This window comes from Dipodomys spectabilis, unplaced genomic scaffold (genome assembly GCF_019054845.1).
Source record: "Dipodomys spectabilis isolate Male_0828 unplaced genomic scaffold, ASM1905484v1 ptg000575l, whole genome shotgun sequence".
NCBI lineage: Eukaryota > Metazoa > Chordata > Mammalia > Rodentia > Heteromyidae > Dipodomys > Dipodomys spectabilis.
In genome coordinates, this window is record NW_024871252.1 from 521,608 (window position 1) to 538,941 (window position 17,334).

At 37.7% G+C, this 17,334-nt stretch overlaps 1 non-coding gene across 1 annotated transcript; it reads left to right on the forward strand.

Annotated features, from left to right (window-relative positions):
- Positions 1–15,097: 15,097 nt before the first annotated feature.
- Positions 15,098–15,204, forward strand: LOC122100344. Its single transcript, XR_006146156.1, has one exon. It is a non-coding gene; the product is annotated as a U6 spliceosomal RNA (small nuclear RNA).
- The last annotated feature ends 2,130 nt before the right edge of the window (positions 15,205–17,334 follow it).

The window sequence follows — 17,334 nt, forward strand, 5'->3', positions numbered from 1 at the left end:
ACACATTTATAAGATTATTTCTTTGTTTCTTTGTATGTCCCTCCCCCACAATATTACCCCTGCTTTCACTATATTTGATGAATGTATAATTTGTGGAGGAGATGGGGAAAAACAAGTCATTTAAGGATACAGGTGGACCGGTTGCAACAATGAGAAGTACAAGTTGTCATGTCGAAAACGAACTTTACAACTTTTGTGTGGGCGGGGGGTGGGGGGGAAGATTGGGTGGGGGGACGGGGGAGGCTGGGAAGGGATGTGAAGGGTAAACAAAGGAGGAGTCTGCAATGCTTGATAAGAAATGTACTCATTATCTTGTCCATGTAATTTTAACCCCTCTTTACAGTATGTTCACAAAAAATAAAAATAAAATAATTTAAAATAATTTAATCCTAAGAGATTGTGAATTGAGTAATAAATTGCTGCATGAAGTGTGTACACAATGGGGGATAAGGTCTAATAATCGACGATGGGTAAATATCTGAGGATGATCAGAACAGCAATTAATTCTCACCAAAAAGAAAGAGAAAAAATTGAAAAGATAAAAATAAAAAGGACCAAAAGATCAGAAGAGGTAAAACACACACACACATACACACACACACACACACACACACACACACACACACATCGATAATAAAAATTATGAAAGGAAGAAAAGATTAATAGAAAACAATTTTTGAAAAAAATTAAAAATTAAGAAAAGGTACAAAGAAGAGTTCTTTGATTTTTTTGAGGGGGGTGGGGAAAGGGGTAGAATGGGAAGATCCTGCATCTCCCTCGTGTCCATAACCAATCTCTTGGTGGAGTCTCTGGTCTGCTTGTCGTGTTTGTTTTTTCTGTGGGTTGATTAGTTTCTTAAGTGAGTTTGAGCAGGCAGTAAAATGCTCTGCATTACCTAGGATTTTGTGATCCTCCTCCCATTCTACTTCAGTGGGAGGGAGATCTGCTTTGAGTATCACGAAAGAGGGAGATGGCTGTTTCCTCTAGTTTGGAGATGCTGTTTTTAGGCTAGGTTCTGGGTAAAGTTGAGGTCTTTCAGCAAACAGTAGCTTTTCCCTGAGGGAATAGCTCCTGGGACACTCACAGAGCCCATCCTGGGGACATTCTCAGGTTTTTGATTACTGAATTTCAATTGATTGTCTATGCTGCTGTATGGAGGGGCAGCCTCTGGCTCAGTTTACCCAGAGAAGAAAGTCACTCCTCCAATGGTGAGGCTTCCTTGCCTGGGCTGGTTGACTTTCCTTTGGGGGGAACTGAGCCAGGCAGTTCAAGTCAGGTTCCTGTGACCTCCTAAATGACTCTTGTTTACTTCTAAGGCCTGAGTTGGAGATAGCTGTTCAAATGGTCCTTTTTTAATATCAAAGATGGAGATCTCTGATGGTGGTGGCAGGGAGGGGTGGCCTTCTCTCCTCTGCTCCCTTAGAGTGAGGATGTCAGGCTTCTACCCACTCTAGAGTCTTTGGTCCTGGGCTGTGTCTGGCCTGAGATCTGCTGGATGAAGATATCTGCTCCTCCTCAGTTCTTACTGGTGTTGAGTAAAATCTGCTTGCCTGCCACATCTGGCATCTTTTCCCAAGACTCTCTGTGCTATAGGTATGGAGGCTATGGCCACCGCTGCTGCTGCCGCAGCCACCACAGTTGCGGCTACCAGCAAGTGCTCAGATTTGTCTCCTTGCTTTGATTTTCCCTCTCTGGCCACTCTCTGTACTCTGATGGAACATTTGGTGTGGTTCTCTAGCCTAGGACTGTTCACTTGATCACTAAAACTGCTTTGTATGCCATAAATTGTTTAGCCTCCAGCTTCTCCTCCGCCATATTCATCTGAACATATTTTTTGCCTCTTATTGAAGTGTATCTGATATTTTCATGTAGGGTTCTCCAAATATAATATTAATTCATTTATTTCATTAGGACAATTTCGGTCGATTTATTATCCCTTATAATAATGAGAGCATGCTGTGTCAGACTCCTATCAATATGACAAAATACTTCATAAAATTAATTAAAAGGAGGAAAGTTTTATCTTGGCTTCTGATTTTATACATTTCAATATACATTTCTTATCCTCATTGCTCAGGAATATGTGATGGCCTTTTTGTATTCATGGAAGCCAGGAAGTAAAGAAGAGGAGGAATGGGAGTGGGAAAGGGAGAAAAAGGATGAGAGGAAGAGGGAGAGGGAGAAGGAAAAGGAGAAGGAGAAGTAAAAGAAGGAAGAGGAAGAAAGGACTTTGATCTTAACATCCTCTTTGATTTCAAGTTCTGAGTGACCTAATCTCTTCAACTATGCCCACTTGAAAGGGTTCACCTCTTTATAGCAATGTAGTGAAAGCTAATTATTAATCACAATCCTTTATGATTTCAGATTTAATTTCTAGTGTAGTGGGTAGATCTTTCTATACAGTTGTGATAACTTCTGTTCTTAAATATCAGAGATGCTAATTGGCATAGCAGTGATTTGATTATACCATTACTGGAGAGATGAATGAAATATTTTGAATGCAAATACATTTTATTTAGCAGATGCAGAAGCTTCAAGAGTTTTCATGTTGTGATCTTCAAAAATGACTATTTCATCTAACTCATAATGACATGAATTTTTCATAATTTTATAGCATTTCCATTCAAGTATTTATTATTTATAATGAGGTTCTTTCCTTCAAGTTGAAGGAAAAATAATCATTTATCTTAATTATTCTATAGAGTGTAGGTATAATATGAATTTCTTACCATTCAAAAATAACTTATATTCAAGTCTATAGGAATAATTGGATAAGTGATGGAATATCTTGCTTTAGTTATCTTATACTGAGATTGATTCAATTTGTAAAAATAACTGTTGACATAAAATAAATGAAATTCACTGTTTCTGTAAAAGGACTAGGTAATCAAATATCAGAAATATATGACCAGTAACTAAGATTTTTAAATAATCAAAAAATGTATGAAGCTACATTTTTGTGTCAAAAACTTTTAGGTTAAAAAGAAGAGAAAATCATGTGACCACATTAGATAATATTTAATTTAATGAAAAATTGCTTCATTCAGCCTGATAGAGCCTATTGCCTTTAGCTTACATGAGAAATTTGATTAATGATCCCTTTTTTGCTATTGAATAATAGAGTATTTCAATTTGTCCAAAGATTCTGTCATTTAAATCTTTGAGTGCATATTTTTTCAAAAAATTGAAAACTTTTTCACAGTACAGGTTCAGGTTTAATAACTAAATAAATATCTATGTTATTTGTTAAATTGATCCTCTAGCATTCAAATAATATGAAATTTATTTTATTCTTGGATATATGAAACCTGTGATACATATGGGTGTCTAAGCTTGTAATCCTGGCTACTCAGGAGGCTGGAGTTCAAAGCCAGCCTTGGCAAGAAAGTTTGTGGGACACATCTCAATTAATCACACACACATCACAACACCCACACACACCTGCACACACACACACCTGCACACACACACACACACACAAAGCCAAAAATAGAATTGTGGCTCAAATGATAGAGCAATATCCTTGAGGGAAATAAAAAACAACTAGGGGACAGGTCTTGAGTTAAAATCACAGGAACAACACACAAACACACACACAATATATGTCTAAATGCTTATTTTAGTTTGAAGAAATAAACAATATCAGGAACAGTAATATTTGTTACATATCTTGCAACATTTGTGAAGTTGTTTTTAATACAATATGTCTTAAGATGTAATATAGGTCATTAAAATTAATATCAATCTAGTTAATATTTATAATTACTCATAACACCTTAGAGTACAGCAGTTCGTATTTTTCTATAAACATAAAAAATATTCTGAGTAAAAGAAAGAAAAGAAGATTGGAAGAATAATAGAAAGAGAGAAAGGAAAAAAGAAAGAAAGAAAAAGGCAAGAAAGGAAAGAAGAAGGAAAGAGAGAAAGAGAGAGAGGTAGGGATGTATGGAAGGAAGGAGGAAGGACAGAAGAAAGGAAGGATGGAAAATAGGAAGGAAGGAAGGAAGGAGGGAGTGAAGGAACAAAGGAAGGAAGGGTGGGAGAAAGGAAGAGACAAACAATTTAATTTATAAAATCTATTTAGCCCAACATAAACTTCATGTAATTAATCCTTTAGTAAGTTCAAGTTTGCAATTTTCACTTCTTTGTATGTTCTCTATGCATGAATGAAACCAACAAATGAAGGATCATATATAACCAGGTGAATATGTTTGCATCTGTAGTAATATGTATGCAAATCTTTTTCTCATTTTCTATACATCATCAAATAACTATTTGCATACCATTTACACTTAGTTATAAATATTCTAAAAACTGATTAAACCAAAGGATGTCAATATATTATATAATATGAATACAAGTATTTATAGTGCTATTAATATTACAGTCTTCATGCTATATTAATTATAAAAATTTTATTATATATTTTATCAGAGAATTTAGCATCCTCTGATTTTGGTGTCTGTTTGAGTCCTACAAGCAAGCCATGATTTAAATCAAAGGAGATCTGTATTTGTTGGCTCAATCGAATATTTCTGAAAGCGATTAACTCATCAGAGCTTGTTCAAATACATCAGAAGGGCCGTAGATAGGCTGTACCACGTTTACATGATTACCTATGATGTGATTCAAGAGCCACTGAACAATCATACTTCACTTTGCCATCACTCTAATTATTCCCATTGCAAGAAGAATCATTCACATAAGTCACATGATATAAACTTGTCCTTAAGTTATTATTTCGATGAAATAATATCCAAAGGATACACTACACTGAGTTAAAGAAAAAATTACAAAGTGTATTGGACGTTGTAACTCCTTTCATATGCATATGTGGAAATTCTATTCCCCCGGCTGGTGACATTAGAATCAACCTTTCAGAGATGGCATTACAATAATGATCCTGATAAAAGAAGCCCAATATAACTACTCTGCCATATGAATGTCCAGCAAATAGATTGTGATGAACCAGAAAGTGGACCCCCAAAAGACAAGGAATTACTTTGAACAAGCATTTTTATAATCAATGCTTAAGCTTCTAGCATATGGGTAATAAAATTCTGTTGTTTTTAAGCCACTTACTTTGAAGTATTCTCTTATAACAGTCCAATTGCTGACAAAAGGCAAAGCAGTTTTGAGTTAATATCACAAATTATGATAAAAAAAGACAGATGCATAGTAAAGGAGACCTATCTCAGCCATTCACAGATTAGAAATGTGGAGACATAACCTCATTTATGTAGGTTAAACATGGAAGAGAGAATGTGGTTAGCCCAAAGCCAAATGCCAAAAGCAGAGAAATTTAACAAAATACCATGAAGTTGAAACAAGTCTTAAAAGGGAGATCTGGGCTTAAAGGGAGTAGGGCACTCCTGCCCTAATGGAAATGGTGGACTAATACAGTCATATCACTCAATGTACATATGTGAGAATATAAGTAGGATACTTGAAGGGATAGGTGGTGTTGGGGTAAGGGAAGGAAGAAAAGTGGAAAGATTTCAATGTTCCAGATGTATTGTACATTGAAATGCACATATACTCTATTAAACACTGACATGATGAAGCGAAACCCCTTTGCACAACTTGATAAAGATTAAAACAAATTTGAAGTTTTAATATTAAGAGACAAAAATCATAAACGTTTAGAAATAAATAAGAGGATAGCATTGACATATTGTTATGGCTTGTGTTTCTTTCAATATACAAAAATTTATGTGTCAAGTCTGCTGCAAATGTAAATTTTATTTTACCAATTCTTTTTGCAAATTGCTTAAAATATAGAGAACCAAATTCCACAACCCCTTCACTTCCAATAAAAAAAATCTTATAGACCTTTAGGTTTCTCAGTTGTTTCTAAATATCTTAAAGTGATGCATTGGAACCAATTTCATTCTACATTTAATTTTAATTTTTAAAACACTAAATTCTTCTAAAATCCTCTCACTCGGACATAGGTATGGATAGATAACTGACGTGGGCAGAATCAGAATTATTCAGAAGGCTGTAAATGGATGCTTATCTAATTTTCTCTCTTCTTGATCATAGAAAACAGACTGCCCTTGTTAGGAAAATGAGGGAGAATGGAAAAGAAATAGGCCGAACTCCATCATCAACAGGTGAGGACTGTTTATTGATGAACAGCGAGGGGCACAGCCCTTCCAGCAGGTTTGGAGGTTGTGTGAGGGAGCTGGGACAGGATCGGGTTTTTATAGGAAGTCTGAGCAAGGAGGTAGAGGTTAATGGAAAGCCCCTAGCTCAAGGAAGGTGTGGGCCCACAATGGGATGTTTACAACTGGGTTAGGTGGATTGCCCTGCCTGCACTTCAAAGGAGTTCACATATACCTGGGTTTTGCCTGCAGTCTATATGGGCCTAGGATAGTAGGGTGGGGGTCAATCCTTCATATTCCATCTTCAGATACATAAAAGGATAGGGCCAAGAGGGGAGAGGCAAGTTCTTTATATAGGATCTTTGGATACATAAAAAGAACTGGGCTGACAGAGGATTAACATGGAGTTATGAGACCAAAGCAGATTCCAATCATTTTGAAACCTGGAGTATAAAAGGTGGAGTATAAAAAGGGGTCTTTTCTGGCTGCCTTCAGCTGGCATGGGGGTGTCGAGGAGTCACTGGGGCTGGGGTCTTCAGGTCCATGTCTGTGCTCGGTCCAAGGCACAAAGCCTCTGGTTGCCTGCAGTAATAGGATGGCTTTGACATGGTCCCAGGTCTTGAGTCAGGGCTATTATCCTGTTAGAGAGAAACTTGAAAATGCTGAGATCAAGCAAAAGGTTGACTGGTTGATATGAGTTACATAGGAAAACACACCCAGGGCACAAACCAGAAAAGTTCCATTTGGATCATGAGCCCATAGCCAGTCAGAAACTAGGGCTGGATTGGAGTAGTTAAGGTAAAGGGCCTGGTGAGAGACTTTGATCATTTCCTATAAATAGCTGGTAACAAAGGCAAGAATGTAAATTCTTGTCCAGTTAGAAGTTAGACAGATATGGACATTAGATGGACAAGCTTCTCAACTTGTTTCTATTGACCTCCTGGCTCTGGTTAATTTTGAAAGGACAGGCACAAAGTGGCTGATGTGACATCATCTCCTCTTATACTTTTCCGCCTTGTCCTGGAATCTAGCTGCTTGTGGCTAGGATATGGGCTTTGAACTCAAGGCCTGAGCACTTTCCCTGAGCACTTCTGCTCAAGGCTAGCATCCTACCACTTTGAGTCACAGGGCCACATTTAGCATTTGGATGGTTAATTTTTGAGCCAGCTTCCAGCCTGGTTCTTTGCTGGTTGTATAGGAATAGAGTCTCAGGGATTTTTTTGCCTGGGCTGGCTTTGAACTGCAATCTTTGCCACAAAAACACTTTATAATTTCCAATCAAAGTAACAAGGAGATCAGTGGGAACAAGTAGAGCTTATGTGCACCCTGTCAAAAATTGATCAACAAATACTTGCCAGAACTCTGCAATGACACAACTCAATAGCTAGGATGAGGGTTTGAGTATAGCTTGGCTGCCTGGGAAACCTTATAACCAAAGTGTGTAAGAGGCTCTTCTGGCCTATACATGTATTAATAGCATAACAACATAGCTGGCTTTTTCAGGTCAGGCTGGGTAAGGTTTATAGAGAGTATCCCACAAGAGTCTAGTTTTTGTAAATCTAAAGGAGTCTTTTACCAAGAATCAGCTGTGTGTGATCGAGTCAGGCAGGAGTCCAGTATACCATGGAGGCGGTAGCATGCTTCAGGCAGGATCTTGGCTAGACTGCATCCCTCGGATGAATGGTTAATTACTTACAACATTATACACAGATTGGCTAAAGACACTTGACTTTAGATGGATATAGAGAATAACATGCTAGTTTTAATGTTAAATCACAGCCAATAATTACATACAAACTTTACTCATAAGCTGTCTTTTAAGGCATACTCATACCATCTCCTACATACTCGAACTTTCTGAGGACAGAAACAGATATGTGGAACAAACATTTTAAGACAATTCTTACCTCCTTACTGGTGTTTTTCATCACAGCTGGTTAGTAGATGAGCTGGGTCTCATTCCTTTTACTACTACCCTTGATAAAAATGTTTTCTTTTAACAAACAGCACATTTGATAGGAAATATCTGTATCAAGAAATAGAAGAAGATGACTTTTTACACAGGTTTTATGTATTATAATAAGATTATGCTGAACATGTTCACACACTTATACTTAAACCAAAGTTTTAAGGTGCAGTTAAGTTTTTAAAAAAATGAAAACCAACCATATGGGTTTTTTTTAATTCCAGTGGCAAAGTGATATTGTTTTGCCCAATATGATAAAAACACGTGTCAATGTCAGAAAAGTAGGCAATACCAAACAATATGCAAGGCAAATTTTGACAAACAGAATTTCCACCCTTAAACAAACATTAATAACAAGAGCAGAAAATCTTTAAATCGATTTTGGTGATGAGGCATATTATATGATTTAAATATTTTAACCCCTAGAAGAGTGAAGAGGAGAGTGGAGTAAGGTTGGTGGAAGAGTGGAGGTTGTAGAAAAATCCATTATGTGGTCTTTGTCTCTTTCTAGCTGTCAGCTTCCAGGGCATGTAGAGAGAATTGGGGGAGAGGGTGGCTGAACAGCCACTGTAAGGAGAAGAAATAACACTTTTAACATGAAGACATTTAAAGGGATGATGTGGCATAATGAAGGTGCTGAAAAGTGAGTGTTTGAGTGAGTGGATAGAGAGAGTTATTGGAAGATGTGAGAGGGAGGGATTTCTCTTCTGCAGTCTCCTAGAGAAGAAATTAAGAATAAAGATTTTGATGTGAGTGGACTCAGGAAAGAGAAAAGGATTGGATTATTGTCTAAGTCCAAAAAGAAAAAGAACTGGTTTGTTTCTTTTATGGGATTTCAGTGTGATAAAGGGAGAGAGCCGTAAAAGAGAGAGGCTGTCCTCAGTGTTTTTGACACCCATACACTTTCAGTGACAGGTTAACAAAAGTTCCAGAGCAGAGGCCTATTTATTTAGGGTCTGGAAGGGAAGAAGGTGTATTAGCCATAGAACAGGATTGAGAAGTGTATAAGTATGGAGGGGTTTGTGTAGAGGGATTTTTAACAGGGCTGTTAGCTTGTTGTTTTATCTTTTTGTTTTTCTTTTTTTTGGTCCGGTCGTGGAACCTGAACTCTGGGGTTGGGAATTGTCCCTCAGCTCTTCAGCTCAAGGCTAGTGCTCTACCACTTGAGCCACAGTGCCACTTCCGGCTTTTTTCTTTTTGCTTATTTGGTGCTGAGGAGTTGAACTCAGGGCCTCAGGCATGCAAGAGAAGCACTGTACCACTGAGCCACCTTCCCAACCCTTGCTGTTTTATCTTTGGAGGCCTATGCCCATCCTCACCTTGTGTCAGCTACACAGGTAGGCAGACAGGAAAGCACAGGGACAGGGGTGAGCAGAAGGAGTTTGCTTGACACAGGCAGACAGTCTTAGCCTAGATAAGCTGGACCAACTGCAAATAGCAAGAGTGCAGTTAGAAGGGCAAGGAAAGAGAAAAGGATCTTTGGTGCCAGAGGTCATCAAAGAAAAGAGAGAGTGAGAGAGAAAGGGAGAGGGGGAGAGAAAAGGGGTGAGAGACAGATTGAGCTGCTACAAGATGAGGAGTTACTTTTTAGAGGAGATAGGAGAATCATGGCAGAGAAGGGCTTGGTGAGCAAGGCTGGAGAGCGGGTAGGGGGAACTCTGGAGTGGAGGTCAGAGAAGGACTTGGTGAACAGAACAGAATAAGCAGAGTGGGGGGTTTTCTGGAGCAGAGGTAGAGGAGGGCTTATGTATAGGGGACCTGGGACTCCCCACCATTTTGTTGGAGAATTGTTTAAATCACTAAGAGGAAAACCTAAGGTTCCGAATTTAGGCCAGTGCTGGCCATGATAATGAGACCAGATTTTGGAAGAAAAACACGTCAGATTATTTTTTTACTGTAAATCAGTCAGCCCAGTTTCTTAAGATTAGACCATAGTCAGACCAATGGGGTGTCTCTGGGAGACAATTTGGAAAATTTGGTAGGACTACTGAGTCTGTCCCATTGTTCCAGGCATCCCTGGTGTTTTGGGAAGGCAGATGGACATATCCAAGTAATTAGGATAGAGCATCCCCAAAGGTCCTAATTACAGGGGGTCATGGTGTCAGGAAGAGAGACACTCCTGGAGTCTCCTGGATTCGCACAGACAGGAAGGAAGGAAGGAAGGGAATCCTGGATTCCTGGGGTCCGTTTCGTTGCACCTCCACCACAGACTTGGCTGGTAATCTTGTACTGAGGCTTTTACATGGTGAGTGAAGTTGACCAAAAGGCAAAGACCCTCCAGCCTGGAGATAAGAGTCCAGGAACAGAGTAAAAGAGAAAGAATAGGGGGAGAGATCTTTTCTGGGTTTATGCAGGGGTCCAATAATACCTCAAGCCACAGCAGGGTTGCTGTCCACTGCTTGCACTGTTTACAAAGGCAAAGATCAAGAGGTCTTTCATGTGGCTGTTTAGCCCAAAGTAAGCTCTGAGGGCTCTGTCCTCCCAGTGGAGAAAGGCCTTGGAAGGAGGAGGAAGGTAGCAGAAAGCCTCCATGAGGGGTGGCAAGGAGGGGTGTGGCCCCTGGGCAGAGGGCACCCAGTCCTCCAGGGTGTCAGAACCATATGTTAGGAAAATGGAAGAGAATGGAAAAGGAATAGGCTGAACTACATCATCAACAGGTGAGGACTGTTTATTGAGGCACAATGAGGGGCACCATCCTTCCAGTGCATTGGGAGGTTGTGTGAGGGAGCTGGGATAGGATCTGGGTTTTTATAGGAGGTCTGAACAAGGAGGTAGAAGTTAATGAAAAGCCCCTAAGTCAAGGAAGGTGGGGAACTTTCAGTTTGGCCCACAATGGGCTTACGTGGATTTCCCTGCACTTCCAAGGAGGTCACATGTACCTGGGATTTTGCCTGGAGTCTGTATGGGCCTGGGACAATAGCGTGGTGGGGAGGGCAGGTCAATCCTTCAGTCCTAATTGGAAAAAGTTATCCTTACCAGCTTTTCTGCATATAACATTCCATAAACATTTTCTTATTAGAGGATTATACAAGATTAGCTATAAATTGATTGATAATGACTGAGCTTGACAGAAAGGTGAGGGAAATCTCTCTACACTTCAGTGAGGTTCTGACTTGTGTTTCACAAAGTGTTATGAAAGCTCTCTATGAGAAATCTAACAGCTGCATTTCTAAAAAGTCCTTGCGTGCTTACACTTTCTGATAATGTCTCAACTCAAGTACTTCTTCTTGAAGATCTACACCATTCAATGATGCTGTATTAGATCCTTGTTACATTTTACAGACAGCTCATGGTGATGAAATTTGGGTTTTTCATAATTGCTCTTCCAATTCCATCCACAATATGCAGACAAAAATTATCTGAAAAATTTGTATCTGTTGATAGTGCATATACTTTTCCACTACAAATATAAAATGTAGTAAAATTTTTAATAGCAATCATACTGCACTAGGTTGTGGGCAGATTCTAATGTAAATAATATACTGTGTTTATGTAGAGAATTTGAGCATCCAAAATTTTAATATGCCTGTGGTCCTAAAACCAGTACCTTACTGATATTGGGTGACAAATACTTCATGTAAGTATAGAAGAAGTTTTCTTCGTATTTTTAAATATATTTTTTGTAAATATCATATACAGAGGGGTTACAGTTACATAAGTAAGGTAATGAGTACGTTTTTTATTGAGCATTGTTACCCCCTCCTTTGATTTTCCCCTACCATCCCTTCCCTGCACACCTCCTCAACTCCCCACTTTACCCCCGTCTGATATTGTCTTGTACATCCCATTGCTACAGTGGGTCAACCTGTATCCTTTCCTTGTATCTTAAATGAAGAAATGCTGGCTTGATTTATGCATATTCTACTTGTGTAGACACACCTATAGTCACTCACCAAGTCCAAAAGCACATAAGTGAAATGCACATCTTCTTTTGTCAGTTGGTATAATTGTATTGTACACATTTATTGACAGGTTACAAATTATTTTCAATTTTTAATACATTAAAAAACTTTCTTTTTTTTAATTTCTTGGCCAGGAAATGGAAGACCTCAGTCAGCATTTCTAACTTTAGACTTTTCACATGGGTTGGTTAAGTGTTGACCTGAGGTCCAGTCTTCTGAGGCCTCATTCATCTGCTTAGGAATTGATGGTAGTTGGATGTGAGGGTGATCTGCTGTGACATCTGTCACCCCATTGATCGCCAGGGTTGATTCGGCTGCTCTGGCTGGCTAGGTGGGTGTCCCCTTCCTCCCTCACCGCTACATGTGTGTCCCTCCCGAAACTGTGCACTCGGTCGAGGAGGACGACCATCCCCAATAGAGGAGGATGGGTGTTAGGTCAAGGATATACGGGTAGCTGAGCTCCCCTGCTAGAACCTCCAAACAAGCTCTCAAGGTATTGATGGTAGCTTTTGTAAAAAAGCTCAAGGAAGGATGCCATTTAAAGCCTTATAACCTTATTTTTTACCAGGATATTCTTCTGCTTTGGTTTTTGAGACTGTCTACAAGAGCAAGAATTCCATGGGGAGCAAGGAGACACCATAAGACCTTTACTTACTGAGATTTCTGAGTGATTTGTTATCACTTGTACGGCATGTTGCAAGTCGATTCTGGCAAAAACTACCAATTTTAGGAGATAAGATGAGTGGAAAAAAAACTCTTAGAGACAAAGACATCTTCAACATATTCGGTTCCAAGCATTCCATCTAAGGCATATTCAACAATTAGTGAAAATTGTGTTGGCTGTATCTATGTGTCTTTCTCCATGTGTGCATGTATACATGTGTATATGTATGTGTATATTTGTGTGTATAGTAACATACATGTGTACATATATAAGGGCATATACACACATATATGCAAATATAAATAAATATAAATATATAAATATATGTGTATATATATCAGCTGTTCAGTGATTTAATCTAGAGTTCCCAGCACATTGCCATTCTCACAAAGTGTACATGATAAACTGCTCTGAGGATCTGTGCTCATTTCCCCCATTACCTTGTTTTTCATCCCTGTGAACAACTTCAGCCTACTTTCCCTAGGATAGCTTTGTTTTGGTTACTGACTGATAATAAAAGAAAAACATTCTTTGTAAAAGAAAAAGAACTTTAGGTCACAAATGGATGCCTATGAGATAAAATTATAATAGAAATAAAAGTGAAAAGGAATTCCTAGATCTGTTGTTTTGCCATTTAGAATGGCAAAGAATAATATCACGTTACTCTTATAACTTTTAAAGAGTGCAAGGGTAACTGATGGTCCCTATCATGTTCCCACAAAAGCAGTGGATCCTGAAGGACAATAGTAGACCAGCAGAAATTCTAAATAGCAGACATGGAGCATGAAAGAGAAAGAGAGAAAATGAGAGAGAGAGAAAGAGAGAGAGAAATATCATAATACTGGAAGTGCATAACAGATAAACAAGAGCTGTATGAGAACCTTCGTACTGCTATCTTTAGACTCTCCATGTACATTTGAAGGTATTTGATGTCTGATAATCCATCAATATAAAAATATAAATTAATTTTGATAAAAATTAAAGATTACTCAGAAGAAATTATAAATGCAAAAACAGTCTTCACAGAAGCAAACTCTCAGAGATATTTCATGACTTTGAAAAGGATGAAGTGGCTGAAGTTAGTATAAATTTAGAAGTATGACAATTCACAAAAACATAAAAAGATATTCATGTATTTCATTATATAACCCAAAGCAGAAAGTAAATGTTGTTCAGATGATTTTTAAAAGAACAGTCTCTCCGGTTCTTGGAAGGTGGCTCAGTGTTAGAGTGTTTGCCTTGCATGCATGTGGCCCTTGGTTTGATTCCTCAGCACCATATAAGGAGAAAAAGACAGATGTGATGCTGTGGCTCAAGTGGTAGCACTCGACTTGAGCTGAGGGACGGCACCCAGGACCCAGAGTTCAAGCCCCACAACCAACAAAAACCAAACCAAAAAACTAAACAAAACACAGTCTCTCACTTTTGTGGCCTCAACTCTGTAAAACCACTGCTTCAGCTTAAGGCTAAGATTTTATGTGTGGACATTTATCAACACTCCTGATTCAGACTCTAATTGAGAAAATTTTTAATCAATATTTTGTTCTTAATTTTGATCGCTGTGAATTCACATGCACCTATAAAAAATGGTCATCCCAGTAACATTTTCAAAATACCTCGTAATGACGACTTAAAAAAGTTGTATTATATTTCAAAAAAGAAAACAATGCAAAAAATAAAGAAAACCAATAATTAAATATTAATGATTAATAAAATAAAAGCCAAATACCAGTATTTCCAATATTTGAAGTATACTACATATTAGATTTTACAATTTGCTCATATTCCTGTACATTTAAAACTGGCTAAGATTATGATGTTCAACAAGAATTTTATAAGCTATGAGTACCCTTTAAATTTACACTGTAAGATAACTTTTTATGTCTCACTCATCACTGATACATGGCTTATATAATCATTTGTTCCTTGCTAACATATAAAGAAAAGAAGCCCTAAAGTTTCAACAGAAATTGTGTAGTTAAAGTCTTATCTCTTTGCTCTGTTTCTTTACACAAAGACTTTGCAACTTCTCATTAATAAATTTTCTATAAACTCTGAAATGTACATACTTAGTAATATATGTCAGCTACCATAAATCTTAAATACTTTATGGAAAAGTTTTATGACCTGACAGTCTTAATTTTGGCATATATAAGCAGGTTCCCAAAATTAAACATATTTAAAACATTAAACTTTTAACACACCTTAACACTTGCTGCAGTGTTCATTATGAGAGGTGCCCTGTATAGAATAATTGAATTCCTCCTCCTACACATCTCTTGAACAACAAACATGTGGACTCATTTTGTTTTTGTCATATCAATCTTGACTTTATTCTTAAATGTGTGCTTATGTAACAAATATCTGGTTCTAAAATTTCACAATTCTTTTGAACTTGTTTTTGTTGAATTATCTAGTTTAAAAAAATCAATTCCACTTTATATATAAAAAATGTTCTGTGCTCAATTCGGCAGCACATACACTAAAATTGGAACAATACAGAGAAGATTAGCATGGCCCCTGCGCAAGGATGACACCCAAATTCATGAAGCGTTCCACAACAACAGATGCTGGAGGGCATGTGACCAGAAGGGAACCCTACTATATTCTTGGTGGGAGTGTAAACTTGTTCACGCACTTAGAAAGCAGTATAGATGTTCCTCAAAGGGTTACACATAGAGCACCTCTATGACCCAGCAATCCCACTTTTGTGCATTCACCCAAATGATCACTAACAAGGCCATTCTAAAACTACCAGCACAACTATGTTTATTGCAACATTATTTACCATAGCTTAGATATGGAACCAACCCCGATGCCCCACAATAGATTAATGGATCAAGAAAACATTGTGTGTGTGTGTGTGTGTGTGTGTGTGTGTGTGTGTGTGTGTGTGTGTGTGTGTGTGATGGAATTCTATCATCCATCAGAAATAATGACATTGCCCAATTTGTTAGAAAATGGAAAGACTTGGAAAAATTTATATTAACTGAAATAGGCCAAGTCCAAAGAAACATAGGTCCCATGGTATCCCTTATTTGCAATAAGTTATATATGTCTGGGAAAAGCAGAAATGGTCCAAAGCTATGTGCATTTGACTAGATAAGGTGATGTTAAACTAAATGAACCCAAGCTAGGGACACAAGTGTGTGTTTTTCCTTTCTTGCTGTTGTTTCTAATGCACTTATAATGTACGATGAGATTTTTTTTTTAATTTGGTCGTCCCACACGGTATAACCCCTGTTTTCACTGTATTTGGTGTTGATGCACCTGCATCTTTTATATACACTTCTCTAATTTGGAGAGGGAAAGGTAAAAACCAAAATGCTCAAATAGAGATACTGTTTGACCCATTATAACAATGAGTTGCCCAAGACACTATGTTGAAATACTAACTTTACAATTTAGGCAGGGTGGGGGGTGGGGTGAAGTGTGTACTTGTGGAGGTGTAAGGGAGAGGTAGTTGGGGAAAAACAAAGGGGGAGGTAACAATGTTAGATAGGAAATATACTCATTACTTTGCTCATGTAACTGTAACCCCTCTGTACAGTATTTTTACAATAAAAAAGGTTTAAAAATGATGGAAGAGTTTATTTCCATTATTTTAACCATATAATATTATTAAACAAGAAATTAATGCAAAATACTGACATGAAGATATTTTGAATAAGTGTATGTGTGTGCGTGTGTGTGCGCATGTGTGCGTGTGCATGTGTGTGCGTGCGTGCATGTTGGCATGCCCAGAGTTTGAACTCAGAGCTTCAAGGATTTGCAAGGCCTTTCCTCTCTAGCTTTGTGAGCTATTATATGAGCTACATCTCCATTCCTGGACCTTTGCTAGTTCATTTAAATTTTTGAAAAATAATACTTTGATTTTTTTTTGCCTTAATTGGCTTCCAACTCTTATTCACAGATCCCATGCTCCTTTGTAGATATGCCGGGTAGACAAGATTACAGGTATGACAAACCAGTACAAGGCTTTAGGAATAATTTTAAATGTAGAAGAAACTTTAGTTCAGGAGGGCCTGTTTTATTATTTCCTACTTTTAAAGCATTTTGGAGTGACTATATGTGAATTGTTTACGTTTTGGGATACTTAAAAGACAGTAAGTAATGGTATTTAAAAGTTTTAGTACTTTTTAAAAAGAATACTGGAACTGTGGGACAGAAAAATTTGGCTCTCTTTGGACCTCAATTTATAATCTCAGCACTGTGCATGATAACCCAAAGTCACCAACTCAGTCTGTGTTGAAGACAAAATGTGATAGAAAACAATTACCGTGGGCAATATTTTTTATGCTATTATTTATTGGACAATATGAATATTGAATTGAGAGTATAAGAGAATGGAGTGATTTTACCTACATTTTTGTATTGCTGAAAGGGTTTTGGAAACTTTGACTCATTTCCTTCCTCACTATATGTCTTTGGGCAATGCACTTAGTGCCTTGAATTACAATTTTTCTCAACACTAAAATGGTAATAACATTAGCATTACAGCAAATTTTTTAAGACCTAAGAGACATAAAACTTGTGAAATACTTAACATAAACTTCTATGAATGAGCTCTCAGTTTACCCAGTAGTTTTTTTTTTAATATTAAACAGAATGTGATATATATCACAGGAATCATTACATGTAGTGAGCAACCAGAATTAATGTTATTTATTGACTATGCTGTGCTTCCAAGGAAAC